This window comes from Suricata suricatta, chromosome 1, assembly GCF_006229205.1.
Source record: "Suricata suricatta isolate VVHF042 chromosome 1, meerkat_22Aug2017_6uvM2_HiC, whole genome shotgun sequence".
In the NCBI taxonomy this organism is placed as follows: Eukaryota; Metazoa; Chordata; class Mammalia; order Carnivora; family Herpestidae; genus Suricata; species Suricata suricatta.
The window spans coordinates 144,544,501-144,559,183 of NC_043700.1; positions in this window are offsets into that span (position 1 = coordinate 144,544,501).

Consider the following 14,683-nt stretch of genomic DNA (forward strand, 5'->3'; position numbering starts at 1 on the left):
AATGAGAATGGGAGGGAAAGAGAGGAATGGAAGAGAAGAAGAGAAAATAAAAAGAAAAGAGAAAGAAGAAAAGAAAAAAATATATATATAAAAGGGGGTCGGAGACAACAAAGGGCAGTAGACCATTTAAAAGTGTATGACCAGTTTAGGGGAGAGGTAAGGATGAGATACAGGAGAATATATCTGGGTTGCAAGAAGGTGAAAAAGTGAGGGAGAAAGGAGAAAGGAAAATAAGGAGTAAAATTTAAAAGAATTGAGTAAAGAAAATGGAAAAAGAGGTAATAATGACAAAGAAATAAGTACGAAACAAGTGAAGAAAAAAAAAATTTTTTTATATAAGAAAAAAAGCAGAGCAGCTCCCCTGGTGGATGGGCGTGGTTTGATGTGGTAGGTCTTGGAGGCTGTTCTCAGAGGCTCCACCCCTGCCTGAGGTGAAATGAGCAGCAGGAGGTGAAGTGCGCACCTTCACAGACTCAATTGCGGAATTCCCACCCCCAGTCAGGATCGTGATTGCAATGGGGGAAAGGAAAAAAAAAAAAAAACTGAGTCTCTCTTGGTTTCCGATAGCTGTTGCTCAAGGCGCTGTGAGCTGCTGGAAATGAGCTGGGAGCTCCTGCAGTCTAAGCGCACGCCCAGGCCTCCACCCGCCACCGACTCCTTGTCGGGGTTCACGTAGGTGTGGGCCCTATTTTTTCCTGTGGGCACCCGGCATTCACGCAGTCTGTGCAGGGGGCAAGGTGTGCTGTGGAAATGCAGTCCGTGGTCCCGTTCCCAAAACCAAGTTTGAATTGCTCGCCCCTGGCGCAGCTGCAGCCCCAACCGCTTCTAGCTGGGAAGTGCGCTCCCCTGTCTTTTCCCTTTGTCTTTCGGGCTCCGCGCGCTTCCCCCATGTTGGGCTGGGGATCTTGTCTCCCCTGCCTCTCCCGGCCTGGCCTGTTTTCAGATATCCCTCCTGTTCGCCCTCACTCACTCAGGTATCCTTGAGGTTCTATTCTTTCTGGAGTCCGTATTTTCTCCTTCTGCTCTTGCAGATGAGAGTAATATCCTTCTCGGTTCGATAAATGGGGCAGACGGAGTTTACAGAGCTCCTTTCCTCTCCGCCGTCTTGGCTCCTCCCAATTATATGTATTTTTAATATTTTTGTATTTGTATAAAATGCTTAGTTGATATAACAAATTATTTTATATTCCCAAATCCCCAAGTAAGTCAATGTATTTAGAAACTAAAATTAATGTTATATTAATTAGGGCATATTAAGTCAAGAACTGGTTGTAGTTTCAAGTGAGCCAACGTATTCGTTTAGACACACTGAGCTTTCAAATGTCACAGTAATGTAATTTAAATTTCAAATATATAAGATTAGAATTTTAAAAATCATGCAGGAATATTTGAATGATGAATGATTAAATCATATTTATTTCTTCTAGTTCTTATAAAAATAATATCAAATGATGTATAAAATGACAATATTAAAATGTCATATTTATTTGAATTATCTATATTTTTATTTTCATCTAATCTTCACTCTCTTATGTATCTGATTGGTTGTCATGAAAACGGATACATCATTAATTACAATTAAGAAATTCAATTCAGAACAAATAAGCACATTTTAGGCACCATTTTTTTCATATTTTTATCCCCTTATTCATTGAAAATAATGTATAAGAGTAAGAGCAGTTTTGGAAATACTTGTTGAAATAAAAATGGTGAAATAAAAAGGTTAGGAGATAATATTAAAAGTTAAAATTATAAGGTTAAAGTTATAAGTTAAAAGATTAAGATGAAAAAATTAGAAAGAAATGAGAAAATTGAAATATTTAGTCTTAGTATAAAATATTATTTTCAATCAGCAATGCCTCTAATACAACTGAAAGCACAATCATACTGTGATTAAATTTATAAAAATGGCATGTGATGTTTATTATTTTATAACAGAATAATTTCAATAAAGTTAAAGAATATTTTTTCTAATTTATTTCTTAATGGATATTTATTTTTGAGAGAGAGAGACACACAGAGCACAGTCAGGGGAGGGGCAGAGAGAGAGGGAGACACAGAAGCAGGTTCCAGGCTCTGAGCTGTCAGCACATTGCCCAAAGCTGGGTTCAAACCCACCAGCAAGGAGACTATGACATGAGTCAAGTCGGACGCTTAACCTAATGAGCCACTCAGGTGCCCCAGTAATTTCTTGCATCACTAGAAGAATTCACAATTTGAAAATACAATTTTTACTGTTTAACAAAATATGTGTCAATTTTAAGCATCAAATAGACATAATTGTAATTTAAACATTAATACATTAATTGATAAACAAGCATGTCATTGTGAGAACTCCATATTTTGATTATGTTCCTCTTCCTTCTTTTTAAGAAATAGGAAGGGAAAATAATTGACTCAGCAAGAGTGATTGTGAAATGTGATGAAATGTTTGAAATGGGTTGTTTAGGCAAGCACAGGTGAATTCTCTCTTTCAAGGGCCTTCTGATAACATCACAAATGCCAGTTCAAAACTAGAGATACAGAATAGAGAAAAATGCTCTTAAGGAATGAGAAATTTTGTTTTCCCAGTATTAGTAATGACGACTGAGGTACTGTTGCTTTATATACTATGTCATTATTTTGCATGAGAAATATAAAAGACTATGTTTCTTAAACCAGGTAGGTACAAACTTAATTGAAATGATGATTATTCTACTCTTTTACAAGTTCCTGGTTCCATTATCAGAACAACCTTAAAATAGATAAGAGGGTCTGAAAATGACAACTCATTTTCTTAATCATTTTCCCTTATTGTTGTTTGTCATGACCTTTTATTTTCCTTGCTATCCATGGATTCTAGTTCAGTATATTATTTAAATAGAGGGAAAATGACATTACATGAAAGATTCTATGTCTTAAAGTTATAATCTAAGAAAAAAAATCTTCAAGCAAACCAGTCAACTGTAATGCTTTACATTACACTTTGGATGAAAACCTAGTAGCAATAAACTTTTATTAAGTTGGAGCCTCTAATTATGGAAGGTGGCTACGGGAGGCCAATATGTGTGAAACCCTATCATGTACTTTTAATGTATTTATTTTATCTCTGTAGCACACAAGGATATTTTAAAGTTAAAATTGTATTAAAACAGCAAATTTCAAAACTTTGGAATATAAATCTGAATAAAACATATTAACCTCCTTAGGCAATACCTTGTATGTTATGGAAAGATGATTCATTTAACTGAGATTCTGTGTCCACTAATATTATTTTTTAATTATGAATACTTTGTTATATTCATATTTTAGTTACTACTACTACTAGTAGTCACAGATAGCACTGATTTTATTTTTTTTATATGTCAGGTGTTATGCTGAGAGCTTAATATATGTTTAAGTTTGCCATCAAATTCTCATTAAAGTACAGTGTAAGTACAGATCTAGTGAGCAGTGCCACTGGAATTCATACCCAGATCTGTGGACATTTAGAGCCACTTCCCTCAACCACTACACTAAAATGAATTGAAGTATGAAAGTAAGCACATGGTTTCCAGGGACGGTGTGCTGTAATAATCAAACAAATTAAGCTAAGTGTTACAAAAAGCATGTGCTGGCTACTGCCTACTGGCAAGTCTCCTTGTTTTCTTTTTGTCAGGCTAATTCTATATATTCTGTGTCCAAGGTCAATTTTTCTTGAACACAAATTCAGAGAAAGAGATATGCATACACAGTGCTTATTGGAGAGTACTCTTAGCAACAGTACTTAGGAGGGAATGAAGGAAGTAGGCTGAAACAGACAAGTTGAACTATGAGGAACATAACTATACATATCTTAAAAAAGAAAACAAAAAACAAAAAACATTGTGCGTCCCCAAACATGAGAGACTATTAAATACTGAAAACTGAACCAGGTTAGAAGGAGGAGGGGGAGGGAGGTGGTAGAAATGGAGGAGGCCACTTGTGGGGAAGAGCACTGGGTGTTATATGGAAACCAATTTGACAATAAAGTATTTTAAAAAATGTGTTATGGAAGAGAAACAAGACACAAAAGGCCCCATGTTGGGTAAGTCCATTTATATGAAATGTCCAGAATAGAAAGTCCAAAAAGAGTGAAAGAAGATTAGTGATTTCCAGGGTGAGGGCACAAGGGAAAATGAGGGACAATTGTTAGTTAGAGTGGAGTTTTTTTATTAGTGATAATTTCTCAAAGTGGTGATACATGCAAAACTCTTTGAATAAACTAAAAAGACTGAATTGTATACTTTGAAAGGATGGATTTTATGGCATGGTAATTATATCTTATTACCTGTTCTAAAAAAGAAAAGTCCCCACAACTCAAAAAGTAATGCGAAATATCTTTCAGGGCATTTAACATCCATATTATGTAATAATTTTATCATTTTAGTCAGAGATTTTGCAATCTATTTGGACTTTTTAATTTCTGTTTAGGGTAAATAAGTGCCGAATTCTCATTAATTTTAGGTTGGCTATCCTTTTTGCTTATAGAGTACCTGGCAATACTTGGGTGATAATATATAAATTAATATGTGTTATATCATCATCAAAATTATTTTTTAGACCAGAAAGAAAAAACACCCCCCAAAAAACAATAAAAACAAAACCCAAAATTAAAATTATAAAGAAACTTTACTCCTTGTAAAGAAGAATCCCAGAGAGATAAAATATGATGAGCCCCATTATTTATGATCACAAGTTTGTACGATATACTGATATACTATCCTACTTACTGGTTTTATACTCTAACAATACACCAGACACTCATGTTTAATTTTAAAGACTCTGCTGTGTATGTGTGTGAGTGTGTGTGTGTGTGTGAGTTTATGTGTTCCTTCAATTTAGCTTTCATTGATCTTTTTAAGTACTGAATTTTCCAAATTGTTGTGGAAAGACTGGAATTATTTTTGATATTTCTTGTTTAGTTGTTTTGTTAGGTCAAATATGAATTAAATTTCAAAAACAATATTAAAATACCTCATTATAATTAATAAACTGTTTCTACAAGTTTTAATTTTAAATTGATATAAATCCAGATGTTATTAAAAAACGTAATACTTCATGATTCATTGTATGTTTTATCACGTCAAGATTTATTGAAAGAATATCTGATAAAAGAAATATTTATATTCTTATCCAATGAACCTAGATCAGCCTTTACATAAAACGATATACATTTTTATCATTAAAAAACATAGTAGTACACTGAAGTCTGCAACCATTAAATATTTTAAATAGAGATTTTTGTTGTAGAAAAATGTGAAACACTTTTTACGTATAACTACAAGGTAAACATAGCCTTAAAAAACTAAATATTAAACATGCTGTTCTATGCTACCCATTTAAATATGTTATATAATTAAACTGTTTAATTTCTTAGATATTATTTTACAACTGAAATAATAATATTGGATTTTTTTCTATGCCTCATAAAATAGAAAAGTCACTAAATAATTTCTGACAGTATTTTAGAATGCACCAAGAAACCTTTTTTCTTCATGAAATGGTGTCAAATTCATGATTATTTGTCTATAATTCATGGCCCTTTTATAATATTGTAATTGTGAAAAGTAATCATTTACACTATAAACAAACACAGATTTAATTTTTATTTCAGAATTGTAGGTAGGAGTAAAGTGTTTAGACATAGTTTTAAAAGGGAGAAAAATTGTTTACACTATTCTAAAAAAAAGAGAACATTATCTATGTCCATCACAATACTATATTAGTAAATGTCCTTTGTGTTTTTTTAATATTTCTTTTTTAAATTATTTTTTAACGTTTTATTTATTTTTGATACAGAGAGAGACAGAGCATGAGAGGGGGAGGGGCAGAGAGAGAAGGAGGCACAGAACCGGAAGCAGGCTCCAGGCTGTGAGCTAGCTGTCAGCACAGAGCCAAACATGGGGCTCGAACCCCGGAACGCGAGATGTGACCTGAGCCAAAGTTGGAGGCTTAACCAACTGAGCCATCCAGGCGCCCCATTAATATTACTAATCCTATTAACTAATTCTCTAGCTTCTTCAAGTCATATTAACTAAGGATTTTAATTGAGTATTCAAGTATTTTCATTTGACTTTATAGGTCAATTCACATTTAAAACCTGACAATTTAATAAGTTTTATAGCTGCAAACTTTTAAAATAAGAGGCTTAAATATATTTTGATATTTTAATGAAAATTAAATGTAATTAAGTATATATACTTATATGTATATGTAAAAGTAAATGTAAATAAGTATATATACTTATGAATGTATGGATATAACATTAATCTTCAAACTTAGATTTATATTTTAATAATATATATATTTTACTGCTATAACTTCACCTCTACCACATGGTCCAATTATTTTATCAAACATACAATGTACTTACTATATTGTTTAGGATAATAATGAAGTGAAGTATGAAAGAATAAATAAGATCGAATGTTAATACTTGTTTTCTCAGAGTATCTTTTTTTAAATGTTTTTATTTATTTTAGAGAGAGGGGAAGAGAGAGAAAGAGAGAATGAGCAGGGGAGGGGCAGAGAAAGAGGGAGACAGAGGATCTGAAATGGGCTCTGTGCTGACAGCAGATAGCCCAATGTAGGGCTTGAACTCACAAACTATGAGATCATTACCCGAGCGAAGTTGGACATTCAACTGACTGAGCCACACAGGAGCCCTTCTTAGAGTATCTTTTGCGGTATTTACTACCATAGGTTTTCACAACTTCCATTTGAACTAATACAATTGAAATTTTTTTCAGTTCATTTCCTTTTTTTTTAATAGTTTATTGTCAAATTGGTTTCCATAAACACCCAGTGCTCTTCCCCACAAGTGCCCTTCTCCATTACCACCATCTCTTCCCCCCTCCCTTCAACCCTAGGCTTATTTTCAGTATTCAGTAGTCTCAGGTTTTGCATCTCTCTCTCTCCCCAACTCTCTTTCTCCCTTCCCCAGCATTCTTCTCAAAGCTAGAACAAGCTATCCTCAATTTCGTATGGAACCACAAAAGACCCCGAATAGCCAAAGTAATATTGAAGAAGAAAACCAAAATGGGAGGCATCACAATCCCACACTTTAGCCTCTACTACAAAGCTGTCATCATCAAAACAGTATGGTATTGGCACAAAAACAGACACATAGACCAATGGAGTAGAATAGAGAACCCAGAACTGGACCCACAAATATATGACCAATTAATCTTTGATAAAGCAGGAAAGAGTATTCAATGGAAAAAAGACTGCCTCTTTAGCAGGTGGTGCTGGGAGAACTGGACAGCAACATGCAGAAGAATGAAACTAGACCACTTTCTGACACCATACACAAAAATTAACTCAAAATGGCTGAAGGACCTGAATGTGAGACAGGAAACCATCAAAACCCTTGAGGAGAAAGTAGGAAACAACCTCCTTGACCTCAGTCACAGCAATTTCCTACTTGACACAGCCCCAAAGGCAAGGAAAATGAAAACAAAAATGAAATTTTTTAAAAACTTGTTTTATAAGTTGAAAATCTTTTGTTTTTTTATAAGCTGAAAATCTGTTTGTAGTTGAAAATCCCACAGAATGGTATAAATTGTTGTATTAATGCATTATTGAATGTTTCTCATTAAAATATATTATGTATTTTTACAAAATACTTAACTACATTTGCATTATTTATAATGTTGAAACTTTCATATTCCTACTTATTGTAAAATAAACAGATGAACATGCAAACATTTAGACATGTATAGACACCGACTTGGATATTTGTTTTAGTCAACCTGGCCTACCATAATATAATACCTGACTGGGTACCTTAAACTACTGAAATTTATTTTCTCTCAATTCTAGAGTCTGTACATCTAAGACATATGTCCCAGCAATGTCTATATATGGTAAGGACACTCCCTTTGGGCTGCCTTCTCCTTGTATCCCCATATAATCTTTCCTCTGTGTTTTGGTCATCAACATACAAATTTTGGGGAGACACACAAATTCAGTATATAACTGCTGTTCTTTAACTTTTTCAAAGGTTTCTATTTGATTATTTTTATTTTTTAGTTTATATAAACAATTTATATAACAAAAATAACAGATACTGCTTTTAATCTGTAAACAAGACAGTTGTGTTTTGAGGTTTACAAGCAAACATGTTAATACAGAAAGAAAAGCTATTTATGTAACAAATTTTTTGGAGGCTATAATTATTCTATCCTTGCTCCATCCCACCTTGGCTTCATAGCAATCATCTCATAGCTGTTATATAGGCACATATATGTGGTATATATTCATTATTGTATATGATAGAAGAATATGGTTATAGTATTAGATATATATCATACAGTAATATATATGTCAGTTTTATAAACATCTAACATTATTATGTTGCACTTTTAGGGCAACTAAAAGATTTGTTAATCCCCATAATGAGGGATTTTTCAGAGCATTGGGGCCTCATCTTTCCCAGAAATCATCCCTTGGACACCCAAGTGTGTTTCCTTTTAGGAGGTGGTGATACTATATAAAGTTGAGATAGCATACATTTTATATATTTATTGACATGATTTGTTTGAAATGCATATTTAGGGATGCCTGGGTGGCTCAGTCAATTGAGCGTCTGACTTCAGCTCAGGTCATGATCTCATGGTTTGTAAATTCCAGTGCCATGTCTGGCTCTGTGCTGACAGACTGGCATTCTCTCCTTCCCCTCTCTCTACTCCTCCCCTGCTTCTGTTCACTCTCAATCTCTCTCAAAACATATAAACATTAAAAATGCATATGTAAAACAGTTTAGCACTTGATATTCACAAATATTATAGTTTTAATTTTTACTGTTATCCATATAATATTTTATTAACTTTTATAATTTATGTGGGAGTTTGGATATTCTAATAGTTTCAAATACTTAGCCTCCCCTGTATCCACAACCTATTCCATGTAACTTTGTACAGCAGTCTTATTGATTCTGAGCTCATCCATTTGACTTGACTTTGCCAACATTATTTTAACCAGAGTTACATAAGCAAACTTGATAATAAATTCTATAGTTAAACAGGCCCATTATTGACTTAAATACTGTCATAAAACTATGCTCAGGTTAACCTCCTTGAGGTTGAAAAACATAAAGGATAGAATTAAATATCCTAAATGTCTTCTGTCATTCCTGACAAGCCAAAATTCAACCTAGCACTAGCTGTGAATGAGCCCAGGCAGGATCAGCAGAGCAGGGAAGATGATCTGCAGTGATCATAGGAGCACATGAGTGACCTTCATTGAAATGAGTTGAGTTCAGTCCATACCCCTGAGACCTGAAGACTCCTGAGCTAAATGAATATTTATCATTTGCTGCATATCACTGAGTTTGCTGGCTCCTTGTTATTGTGGCAGTAGATAATTGTTGTAGCTTAAAGATTCATTTATGTTACCTAAAAATATATATAGCAACATTAAATAAATTTGTGTTTCTTATGCTTTTAAATTCTTCTGATAAATCTAATATGTGTGTTCTGTTTATACATATATAATAGAAAATCTGAGTTCTCTTCTTGACTATTTATGAGATTAAAGCTTTGTATCACATCTACTTATTTATCAATTAGCATTTCATCACTTACACAGTTTCTGACTTATAAAATCACTGTCCATTCTCACATAAATAACAATTCACCTTGATAATGTTTAACTTCTTCATAGACCATTCCTACAGCATCATTCTGGCTTGGAAGAAATGGTCATATTTTTATTTGTATTTTATTCAAAATGTCAATAAGAATTCACACTGAAACTTAGACAGCAAAGACAAGGTTAATTTTTTTTTTCCTCTATCAACTTGAATTAAAGATATAAATCCACCTCTGTCCTGTCCTACAGTTATCTGCTTCCAGTCTACTTGAGGCAAGTTTCTGAGTCAAATCAGTCCCATACACAGATCTATGCAACTGTGTGTACGTGAATACATAAACACAACACAGATGTATGTCACTCATGAATTAGCAATAATTTTCAGGTTCAATGAATTTGAATCTCTAATTATGAAATTCTGGTAAAAACATAAATTATAGCAATATGACATCCATAGTCAAATCAACACTTCGTATTATTAAGCCGGTCACTTTAACTTTCCACTCTAGATTACACATTTTATTTTATATCTGCAAATGAAAGATAATCCATGGTGACGCTTTAAAAACTATGTATTTTAATCAAGGATGAATTCTAATCTTCACTCTTCATATAGCAACTTACTAAAATTTCAATCACTCATTCATTATGCTTTGTTTTGTATTATCTCCATTATTTTTTTTTTTTTTTGAGAGACGGAGAGAGACAGAGCGAGCAAGGGAGGGTCAGAGAGAGAGGGAGATAAAGAATCTGAAGCAGACTCCAGGCTGCACAGAGCCCAACATGGGGCTGAACCCACAAACTGTGTGATCATGACCTGAGCTGAAGTCAGACACTCAACTGACTGAGCCACCCAGGGGCCCCACCTCCATTATTTAAAAAAATATATATATTAGCCCTGATTCTTAAAAGGAATCAGGCTCAGAGTCACATGTTTTCCCCCTTACCTAAGAAGTGCCTGACATATATTTCCCCCAGAAATAACGTAGTACTTCAAGAACTCAGAAGATCTATAACCTTTTCTGAGTAAATCCCAAGAGTTAAGGCATTTTCTTTATTTCATTAACATTTTTTAATGTGAACAAAAAACAAACTATGTATATTATGTCTTGTATATTAGGTATTATACAATATAATATATATACAATATATAGGTATTGTACAATATGTCTTGTATACTATTATATTTTAAAAATAGCATATAGTTAGGAAAATGCACATGTATAATTTCTTTTTCCTTCTTGTTTTTATGTCTTTAGAAAGATCAAATACCATAAATACAAAATATTATATGTTCAATCCATTTACTCTTTTATTTTATAACAGACTTATAATATGTAAAAAGTCTCTTTGTAATTACCATAAGAATCTAGTTTAATGGAGAAATGACAGAACAATTCAAAGTATGACTTGGGTACCGCAGCTACGCAGCTCACTAGGGTATCTTTAAGCGTAGCAGGATACCTCGCACAGAATGAGACTCTCCATGTTTACTGAATGAATACATGCATTAAGGAATAAATAGGGCTCAATGAAAATTAACTAAAGCAATTCACCATAGATCCTAGGATTGTGAGTGTTACATAAACTGAATTTTATAAGTGCAGTGAAATCTTTGAATGTTTCACTTAGAATTAACAATAGAAACACATAAGAGCACTTCTGTAAAATAAGTATAAATTTATTACTCGATATAAAAATATGAAACAGAATATTATAATTTCCTTCAGTTTTATAACCATACATATGGCTAAAATAAGTATCTATTGTATGAATGATATATTAATATAGGAAAACCCTAATTCTCATTAAATATATTAAATACACAATAGTGGACATTTTAAAACTATAAACTATCCACATGTCACATGTTATTTAAAAAATAATTTCTAAAATTAGTCATAAATATCACATTATATTCGATTGAAATTATATATGTTACAAGTATAGCAAAGCTATCTCTCCAAATGGCACAAATTGAGGTTGTAAGACTTTAAAGACTATCAGGTATTTTGACCAATGTATTAGTTTAACCAGATGGAAAAAACATAGAAATATATATAACCACATTAGTTTTATTTCCTAAGCCTAGAGAAGGATAGATTATATTTCAAAATTTAAACTTCTGAAAATGAAGTGTGATTGTGTGACTTAGAATGTTGCTAAAATCCATGTAATAAATAAGATTTTTGAAGCATTCTAAAATATATGAAATAACTTTATAAATATTAATTTGTTATCACTATACATTCATTCCATAGGTATAATTACAGGTTTTTCACCTTTACTGTTGTGCCTGATGTGGAAATAGTGGAAATCTATAATTAATAACTTGGTTAACACAGTAGGATGGCAATGTGTTTCTCCCCATGAATGTAATAGAAATCAGGATGTCGATGTGGAAGCTATGCCAAAAGCTTTCTGAAAGCAATCAGCCTTATCTGAAACTAAGACATAACCAATTGCCTGATGTTTAAACTGATGTCCTATGGTAAATATGACACTGAAGAAAAATTCTCAGGGTTTCAGAAATTATTTTCTAGACAAATTAGCATATCATCAATTCAGAAGTGGAAATCCACTCCAAGATACCAAATTAGAGAACTAATAAGAAGCATAGGAAAATAAAGTTCTAAAAAAAAAAAAAATCCAAGAAGAAATCTAGAGGATATAGTGGTTAACAGCTGTGGAAGCAGGTGCAAAGCATGCATAACTAACCAAGTTGAAAAAAAAGCTATTAAAAGATTAAAACACATATCTTTAACCAAAGTACAGATTTCAAATACAGAAGGGCACCCCATATTAAAGCCATTAACCTTTTTCAAAATTGTAAAGCATGTGAACTTGATCTTCCAGGAATTTTCCACCTGCCCTTCATCATTCTAAATGCACATGCATTAAATACATTTAATGATTGTTAATTTTTAAGAGAGCCAGTGATTAGTGTTTCTTCCTCCCCTGCCCAAACTCAGAGTCAGAAAGAAGCAGACAACCACAGACCTCTGATACAGGGAACTCTGTGGGCTGGAAGCTAGAGCAGGGTGATGTCCTTTCTACTGGTAAATCTGGAAAGATGTGCTCAAAAGAGATGGGTGGAGCATGTACAATTGCTTAATGCAAAACTCATTCATTTGGGAAATCGCTTCTCCTCCTAAGGTAAGGAATGAATGACAGGGGAAGCGAGAAAAGGAGGATATTCCAAGTTTACTTTGTCTGGTTCCTATTTGGCAAGATTAATCTTTAAAAAGGAAAGGATAACAAGTTATACTATATTACAATCTACTTCTTAAAACTTAAATGATGTCACTTCCAGTTTTTGTGTTTTTACTTTAAGAAATTTCTTTTTTTGTTATTTTTGAGAGAGAGAGAGAGAGAAAGAGAGAGAGAGCCAGCAAGCGAGAGAGCAGAGGAAGGGCAGAGAAAGGTGGGGAAGAGAGGGAGACAGAGAATGCCAAAGAGGCTCCACGCTGTCAGAGCAAAGACTGACATGGGGCTCAAACTCACGAACCGTAAGATAATGACCTGAGCTGAAACCAAGAGTTGTATGCTTAACTGACTGAGCCACCCAAGTGTCTCTACTTTAGGCAATTTCTTAATCATAATAGACTTTGAAATAGCATTACAAAAGATAAATCAGCCTAATGATTTTTCTTTGTCTTCACCCTCTTTACCTTCCTTAACTACATCCTTCCATTACTTCTTTCTCAGAGAAATTCATCAGCACAGTTCAATCATGCTTTATGAAACAGTACTTTCATTCCATTTGCACTCCACAGTGCATGTTTTAAAAATAATATCTTCTAAATTATTATGGATACTTTTTAAAAGTGACATAATCACATGAAGGAAGATGTTATATGAATAGCACAGTAGGCTACATGTTAAACTGATATCCAGTGGCCCATACCATTATTGCCATCTTTTAAAAATCATTCTCTTTGGGAGGTGGGCAAGAACTTTGAATATGATGAGATATTACTCCCATGAGTGGTTACCCATAATTGCTTTGAGTAAATCGGAAGGGAGATTATCCTGAGTGTGCTGGATTATCAGATGAGCCCTTGGAAAGGAAAGTACAAGATGATTTCACCTGACCTACTGGTCTTGAGGAATAAACTACCTTACTGTAAGAGACCTTATGGAGAGGATCATGTGGCAATGATCTGATGCCAACCTCTGAGCCAAGAGGTCTCCTTGGCCAATGACTAGTAAAAAAATAAAAGAAAGAAAGAGAGAAAGAAAGGGAGAGCTTTTAATTTTGATGAAGTTCAACTTATCAACATACTCTTTTTGGATCACGTACTTTCTTTGGATGAAGGCAGGTACTGAAAAGTGATCCCTACATGGACATTTGCCAGTCTACACTCCCAGAAAGAGTAGGAATGAGTGTCTTTGCATTGAGGTGTTTACAGGGAGATTTCTCATCTGCAAAGCAGAAGGAGGCCTGGGGTCCGTGGTCTCTGAGGTGGGAGAGCTGTAGAGAGATGTTCACTCTTCTGGAGCTGGAATTGTGAAGTCATGGAGGAGACTGAACACATTGAGGGAGTAGCTTTAGTAGAGTACCACTGGCTGTTCCCATAACTCGTATCCTGACAGCTGTTCAAAACAACCCAGAAGTAAATGATGAAAACTCTTCTTCCTAGAATATTTCTCTACTGACACATTTTAACCTTGTGTTCAATGCAAAGTAACAATGATTAAAGTATCTATCTCCAGTATTGCTGTGCTTAATTGACAACCACATGTCTTCTTAGGTTAAGCATTTGCTCAAACTTTTGCCAATTTTTAATGTGGATATTTGTTTTCTTATCACGGAGTTCTGAAAGTTCTTTATATGAGTCCTTTATCTGATATATGTTTTTCAAATATATTCTTCCAGTTTATGACTTGATTTTTAATCTTTAACAATGCCTTTTGAAGACATGAAGGTTTTAACTTTGATGAAGTACAACTTACCAACATATTATTTTTGGATCACATTCTTTGTTATCAAAATAAAGTAATATTTGCTTAATCCACAGTTATGGAATTTCTTTCTTATCTATTTTATTCTAGAAACTGAGTAGTTTTAGATTATACAATTTTATCCTTG